The sequence below is a fragment of the Eurosta solidaginis genome, chromosome 3 (assembly GCF_040869045.1).
Source record: "Eurosta solidaginis isolate ZX-2024a chromosome 3, ASM4086904v1, whole genome shotgun sequence".
NCBI classification, from domain to species: Eukaryota; Metazoa; Arthropoda; class Insecta; order Diptera; family Tephritidae; genus Eurosta; species Eurosta solidaginis.
Window position 1 is genome coordinate 286,221,970 of NC_090321.1, and position 8,710 is coordinate 286,230,679.

Sequence of the window (8,710 nt, forward strand, 5' to 3'; positions counted from 1 at the left end):
GCACATACGCAACCACTATAGACCGGGTAAGAAAATGGGGTTTAAAATACGACGGGGGCAAGGATCCTCTAGGGTTCATAGAACGCGTGGAAGAACTGGCAGAAGGATACGAAATAAACGTCAACTCGATACCACGAGCATTGCCGGAGCTACTCAAAGACAAAGCGTTGGTTTGGTACCGAAATAATAATCGGAGTTGGAAAGAGTGGGACTCATTCAAAAAAGATTTCCTAAAATTTTTCCTCAGCTCCAGATATTTTGAACAGTTGGACGACGAGATACGGGCACGCATGCAAAGACCAGGAGAGAAGTTTAAGGATTATGTGCTAGCACTACAAGGGCTGATGCGACATGCCGCCTACACCGAAGACCAAAAGCTAAACCGCATATACAGGAACTCCCGCAGAGAAATCCAGCTGTATGTTAAAAGAGGCGAGGTCAGCAGCCTGGAAGAATTGGTAAGTTTGGTAGAAGATTATGAAAATATTACCCCTGACAGAGATCCGATGCGACCAACGGCAAGACCATTTGTACCAAGGCGCCCAGAAGAACGTTACCAATATATACAGGCAGAGGAGCGGGAACAGCAGACAGAGAAACAACCATCCCAGAAATCAGACCCGGCACCAAGATACATCGATACAAACACGGCGTGCAGACGATGCGGAGGAGGCGGCCATGTCGCATACGGTTGCCGTAGCGCTCGCATCGAATTCTGCTGGACATGCGGAAAAGTAGGCACACTCACACGAAATTGTTGTAGACGAACGCAGGGAAACGGCCAGAGACCTCATTGGCACCGAGGAGTGGGGTCTCCCCAAACGCAACCTCGGGAAAACTAAACACGTTAAGACATACAAAGGGCCGGATCTTGGCGAATATTACGGTGAATGGCGAAGAGGTAGTAGCAGCAATCGACACAGGGGCGACGCGAAGCTTTGTAAGTGGAACATTGGCAAGAAGGCTGAAGACAGGTATATTCAAGGCGATAGAAACACGAGTGATACTGGGAGATGGCAAACCTAAGACGATCATAGAAGCGGTAGATGTAGAAGTGAGAATGAGTAACCAAGTGCTGCGAAATGAAATGCTAATCCTACCAGGACTAGTCGACGAAGTGGTGCTTGGAACGGATTACCTAGCGAAGGTGAACATGGAGATGAGATGCGGAGGACAAACTCTAACCTTGAACACAAACAATCAGGAGGAGGATGCGGTCACTTGTACAACAATGATCGAAAGTAGAAACGAAAGTAGTCACAAAGATAACAGCCTAAAAGTTGCGAACACAGACGAGTCGGTGAGTAAATTTCTCAACAAAGAATTACAGATGTTCCAGGAAATGTCAGGTGTATCCAACGTGGCCACGCACAAGATAGTGATGAAAGACGACCGCCCCATAAAACAAAGATATTACCCGAAGAATCCCAAGATGCAAGAGATTATTAATAAGGAAATCGATGAGCTTATCGAGAAAGGTTGCATCGAACCTTCTAGAAGTCCGCACAGCGCACCAATAGTTTTGGCAAGGAAGAAAAATGGTAAGTGGAGACTGTGCGTAGATTACCGCCAACTAAACGCAAGGTCAGTACCAGACGCATACCCGTTACCCCGTATCCAACACATCCTGGATAGATTGAGAAGTGCTCGGTTTATCAGCAGCCTCGATTTGAAAAACGGATATTGGCAAATCCCCATGGAAGAAAACAGCAAACAATACACCGCATTCACTGTACCCGGACGTGGGCTATATCAATGGAAAGTAATGCCGTTCGGTCTGCACTCAGCCCCAGCAACTTTCCAGAGAGCACTCGATCACGTTATAGGACCAGAGTTGGAACCTTACGCATTCGCATATCTAGATGACATCATCATTACGAGCAAAACATTGGAAGAACACATAAGACACCTGGCGGAAGTATTTCAACGGCTGCGAGGAGCAAACCTTAAGATAAACCCGGAAAAATGTGAGTTTTTTAAGAAAAGTTTAAAGTGTCTAGGTCATGTCGTTAGCGAGGAAGGCATTCACACGGACCCGGACAAGATAGCAGCCATCAAAGAGTTGACACCGCCAAACAATTTACGCGAACTACGAAGATTCCTAGGAGTGGTATCGTGGTACAGGAGATTCGTCTCAGACTTTTCACAAGTTTCACACCCGTTGACGTCAATGCTAAAGAAAGGAAGGAAGTGGAAGTGGTCGCAAGAGCAGCAGTGGGCATTCGAAGCATTAAAAGCCGCACTCACCCAAGCACCTGTACTAGCTTGCCCAGATTTTTCGAAGAAGTTTTGCCTACAGACGGATGCAAGCGATTTTGGCCTCGGAGCAGTGCTCACCCAAGGATCAGACAGCGAAGAACGAGTGATTGCTTATGCGAGTCGGCGACTTAACAAGGCAGAAACAAATTATTCCCCGACAGAGAAAGAATGTTTGGCAATAGTGTGGGCGATAAGGAAGATGAGACCCTACCTGGAGGGATACACGTTCACGGTAATCACAGACCACCTAGCTCTAAAATAGTTAAACGCAATAGACAGTCCGACGGGACGGATTGCTAGATGGGCACTAGAACTACAACAATACTCATTCGACGTACAGTACCGGAAAGGAAAGCTAAACGTGGTGGCAGATGCACTTTCGAGACAGCCGATGGACGAGCAACTAGCTACGTTGACAGTAGAGCAAGGCAAAGACGAGTGCAAGTGGCTAAAAGCGAAGATTACAGAGGTACGAAAGGCTCCGGAGAAATTCCCAGACTATGTGATCGAGGACGGAAAGCTCTACAGGAGAATAGAGAGTCAAGTTGATGGTGAAGACGCAGTACCCTGGAAGCTATGTGTACCGACCCCACAGAGACGCAGAGTGCTGGCAGAAATTCATGACACACCAAGCGCAGGACACATGGGCGTTCGAAAATCTATTGCACGAGCGACGACACGATATTACTGGCCCGGAATGTTCAGAGACGTAAGAAAGTACGTACAGCAATGCCATGGATGTCAGGTATACAAACCTAGTCAACAACAGGCCGCGGGTAAGATGTTAACTAAAATTCCAGAAGAACCGTGGGCAACAGTGTGTGCAGACTTTGTTGGTCCAATGCCACGCTCAAAACATGGTAATACAATGGCATTAGTTTTCGTTGACAGATTTTCAAAATGGGTGGAGATAATGGCAATTAGAAAGGCAACAACAGAAAGCGTAGTACGAGGATTTAGAGAGAGAATTTTGGCACGATTTGGCATTCCAAAGGTATTAATCACAGACAACGGAGCGCAGTTCGTGAGCAAACGTTTTAAGAAGTATTTGGAGGAGCTTGGCGTAAAACACCAGCTGACAGCACCATACACACCGCAGGAGAATCCGACAGAAAGAGCGAACCGCAACATCAAGAGGATGATAGCACAGTTTTCAGGGATAGAGCAGAGAACATGGGACGAGCTTATACCAGAGATAACACTCGCATTAAACACAAGCGTATGCGAATCGACAGGGTATAGTCCAGCATATGTAGTACAAGGCAGAGAACCAAGGATTCCCAATAGCCTTTACGACGAGCATACATTCGGTACAGGTGAGAGAGTAGCTAATCCAGCCGAGAAATCAATGAAGATGAAGGAGATATTCGAGATGGTCGACGGAAGCAAGAGCGAGCATCAGCGGAGCAAGCAAAGCATTATAATTTAAGAAGAAGGCAATGGCGACCGGCTATAGGCGACCTAGTGCTGGTAAAGGAGCATCAGCTGTCAAAAGCGGTGGATAACTTTGCAGCCAAACTAGCGCCCAGGTACAGTGGACCCCACCGGGTAACGAACTTTGTATCACCAGTAATCGTAGAGCTAGACAGAGTTTTCAGAGGAAGGAGGAGGACAGCCCACTTAAGTGAGCTGAAAGCATACCACGCAACAGACGCCGCCGACAATAATGAATCCATAAAGCAAAGGAATGAACAGGGTAACAAGAAGAACGCTAGTGAAGATCAAATCCCGTCAACATCGTCCAATCGAACAACAAACAATATCCCCGAGGTACAACAACAGATAGAGAACAGCGAGGTAGCCATCTGTGGTACGCTCACACGAGTCAGCGAAGAGGCCGAGAGACAACACGAAGAGGACCAAAGTCCGAGCCAACAACTGATAGTATATAAAGACGCTCAAGTGCAAAACAATACGGAGAATCAGGCACGAACATTTCCAGAAAATCAGGTACAGGTCGCTCGAGGAACCCAAGTACAGATCGCCAAAGGACCGATACCTGTAGCAAGATTACACCTAGGAAGACAGTTTGCTATAGCAGCCCTAAATGAACACACACCCAGAGACAGCTCCGGAATAACGGATTATTACGTGAGATTCTACTGCAACTCGAATCAAATCGGTAGTAACGTACACGCCCAACCGCAACAGTATCAAATCATACACGAAGAAATTTCATTTCAAGAAGTACCCGAACTTCGGATCAACCACTGAAGCGCGGTAAACTCTAACCACAATTACATAATCACATAAATATACCCTGTAACTAGGCTCATGATATACCACATTTTTTTTAAATCCACCATATACGGTGAGAGCACCCTAAGGAAAACCCACCAGTTTTTTATTTACAGTATAGACTGGAGTCACACACCGCCGATGGTAAGGGAAGCAAAACGCCAACAACGAACAACGACAGCGAAGTATTAAGCCGTATGGCCAACGAGGTCAACGGCAGCCTCAACGACAACAACAACCATGACGACAGCGACGACGAAGGCAGTGTGAGCGAACACTTCTTCCGAGTACGGATCACACGCACCGGCACGGTGACCGTAAGCTTCGCTGCGGTAGGTGAGGGGGGAGTGTGAGGATCCCAAAACCGAGGGTTTTGTACCCTCACAACATATACCTATTTTTCATTTTTTCTTACATACATGTTATACAAGAATTGAATTTAACTCTGAATTTAACATTTATACATTTTTATGACATGAATTATACCTTTATGAATCACACGTCAAAACAAATACATGCGGGCGCATATTGAATTATTATTTACTAAATTGAAGGATAAACCAGACTTGCGCACTTTTGCACGCAAGCACAATATTTACATTTTTCGCCCACATAAGTTTCAAATATAGGTCACCCTAACATACACTAAAACATTTGGAAGGAAAATGGAAATGCACAAAAACATAAAATTATGCCGGTCAACCAACCCTTTGCGCATCCAATGCACTCAGCCACAAATACAACATACATAACAATTTAGATAAACAAAGATCAGCAGTAAAAGTCGCCAAACTAAGCGCTGCTACTAATTGGGACTTTTCTCTACATACTTACGTACAAGCATACGACACACCAACGCACGCCCTAAGCAGAAGCCGAAAGCATCAAACGAGGCCAACGCACCATCAAAACCAAGTGACAGCGAACATACGCATAAACACATATGATCGAATTCGATAGGTAAACCAAAGACTGGAAAACACGGCAGGCATACAACAAGCGTACGTACGAGATTTGGCACATTGTTCGCTATGTATATTAGGGCTCCCTAAAATTGGGATATGAAATGCCGGGATAGCGGATCACCATACATGATCGAAAATATGCATATATGTATATATACCGATGTACCACCATATGTATGATAATGGAAAGAGGGAAAACGCATGCTAGCATGTAAGCGTATGTATGTACCAATAGAATACAGCGAAAGTAGCGTTAACTAGAATTCGATTTTTGCATTTCCAACTTTTATAATTGTTATTGTAAAATTACTGACTGCCTGCGTGCAGTCCTACATAACTTTATAACTAAGGAATTATTACAATGAATTGTTGTTAGGAAATAACTGTCCACCGGCGTACAAAATAGTATATAAGGGCGGCAAATTAACTTGTAAGATCAGAAGCTAGGAGATAGGCATACGAGTCAGTGGGCTTCTACCACTGACCAACACGACCTGAAGGTTTCTACTTCATTTCGTGAATTATTTTATATTCAGTAGGAGGTTTCTACTCCAACTGACGGAGAGCTAGCAGAGGGGTTCTACCTCAGCTACTCTTATTTAGACAGGGACAAAGAATAGGAGTAGCCCTTAAGGATATCGATCCTTTTTTTAATAAACTTTATAACGTTTTCAGAACTCCTTCGTCTATTTATTTTCATCGGAATAGGTTCCCCCACCAAATATAGGAACCCTGGACGGACTGGGCATACCTCAGCAGGAATTAGTCCGTCACAATCGAGAAAAAAATGTTGAAGATATTGTTTATATTAATTTTTAATAATAGGTATATATTACCATGCTAAAGTGATTTATCTTTTTAAAAGTAAAGTAATAAAGTTCTCCAAGCTAGTAGCTACTTTTTAGTCAAAGATTTGGAAAAATTTCAAATTCTTATATAGTAAGCCAATTTACTCTACAGTATTTAAAACATCCATCTCCATGCTCACTCGAATGGCTCATCATAAACAAGCATACAATTTTAATGATATAGTTATAAGCATTTACCGTTGCATGACAAGTAATTTCTTGACTTTTGCACGCCAAGCTTTATTTGCTTGAAATTTTTCCAATCCAGACATTTGTATTCAGGAAAATTGAAAAAGAGCAACCAACATCCAAGTTATATTTTGTTGAACCACAGCAGACAAGGCGCGGTAATCTTCCAGGGTTTTCGTTACGAAATATCTTTTCCAGATAAGCTTATACCACTTGAGCACGCTACGTTGTGTTATTATTTTATCCAATAGTTTCTTAATGGTTGCCCCATCATTTGAAATTGTGGCCTTGCCACTGGAATCAACACTACGCTTGTCCATATTACGTGAACCCAATATAGTGCGTACAGCGTCCACAATTGAATGCGAGTTATTGATGTTGGATATGATGAATATTTTTTACATAAAAACTCATGTACCCAATACAAGTTCAGGCATACCGCCGATAACACACCTTTTAAACGACGTTGTGTGTCCAAATCACTTAGCGGTTTTTCTTCTATGATTTGTAGCAATTCTTCAACAAACGTTGGATCATGTATGGGATGCGACCAAAATGGACCGCCCATCTATATTTGGGAATATAAGAAACAAATTTGGTGTGAACAATTGGTGCCAGTTAACTCTCTGAAAAAGCGACTGACGCGCCTTTTTGAACGGACATAGCCGTTTAAACGGTTAAGCACCAATTAAGTAAGAAGGAAATAATTTGATTTATTCGAGTTTAAATACTTAAGCGGGATAGTTGAAACTTACATGATGTTTATCACCGCAATGCGCACAATTTGTATTAACATTTGGTCTAGTTGGTATACCGAATTTTACTTCCGCATTGCCTTTATCTGAGATCTTGCTTTTTACAATACCCATAGCCTGTAGCGTATATATATCACAACCAGTGCATTGAAATACCATTCATTGTTTGCTGTGTTCACAATATAAAGATATGGTAAGTAATTGGATTGTGGTAAAAGGCCAAAATGCTGTATACCAACCTCATGCTATATTTACACTTCGCTTGACTACTATGCATACGCACAAATACGCGTATGTAAAAATTGGCAGAAATGCTCAAAAGTGGCTCAATATATTTTCCATAACGATTAGAGTGCGTTTCAATGCAATGCAATAGTATACGCAATCCCATCTCATGGCAGCATTTCATACGCAAAGGCACAGAACTATATTTGGCATTGCAGGCTTCAGGCGTATTGCCTGCCAGCACAGCCATATCATTCGCAGTTACAAGTAATGAACCCCCACTCGTCAGTGATTGTATAGCGCCATCCAGAAAGCGATTCGGACAACCATAAGGATCTAGGGATTCAAGGGGTTGTGTAGCGCAATATATAGCTTCTCCAACCCAATTGTCAACCTCACCTTCGAGCGGCGAATCCCGTTTCACTAACAGACGAGGCTCTGGCGACCCCAAGCTCCTCATGGAACTTGGGGGTGGGGAGGGAGGGATGGCCTGAAGGTTTAATGTGGCCATATAAATCGTTCCCGAGATGGTCGGGCCAGCACCTTAATGGTGCTGTGTTACCGGAGCGTATCGGATCTGTATCCGACAAAGGACCATCACATCGATAACACTCCCCAATGCCTTCGGGGAGTAACTAATCGCTACAACAACAACAACAACATCTAGGTCTATAACATCGAAACGCTTCTCATATGAAGTTGAAAGGTACATGAGAGTCCTATTGCGAATTTTATTATTGATTATTACAGTTAAATCACTAGCTATTGATTCGTATATCAAACCTACATTGCATCCCCTTCGCTTGGCATAATTAAATGTTCCACTCCATTGTGTCGCATATTTACGCTAATGGAATCTACTGCCACCTTAGATAGATAATTTGCAACAATTTCACGCACGCCTACTACTTCTTTTGCATAACTTATGCTACGTAAACCTGTTGCAGCAAGCGCTTCCAATATTCGCAGTCCATCGTCGTATTTTACACCACCAGCCGTGTATGGTTTCTTGTCATTAGCATTGCTTGCTTTCCTTTGTATTTTGTGGATTTTTATGCGCCGCCGCTTCCCGCTCTCTTATCAACCGCTTTGAGTATACATTAAGTACTGAAATACTTAAATCACGATTAATTTCTTGTACTGGATTGTAGAATACGGCCCCGCCGGCAATAATTTCTGTAGTGCTTTCGTTGATCACACGTTCGGGTGCTTTGTCGTTCGTAGCGATCTG

The 8,710-nt window shown here is 43.4% G+C and overlaps 1 pseudogene; it reads right to left on the bottom strand.

The window, feature by feature from the left end:
* The window catches only part of LOC137245772 (tRNA (guanine(26)-N(2))-dimethyltransferase-like), a 29,187-nt pseudogene that overhangs the window by 19,599 nt on the left and 878 nt on the right, over positions 1-8,710 (bottom strand).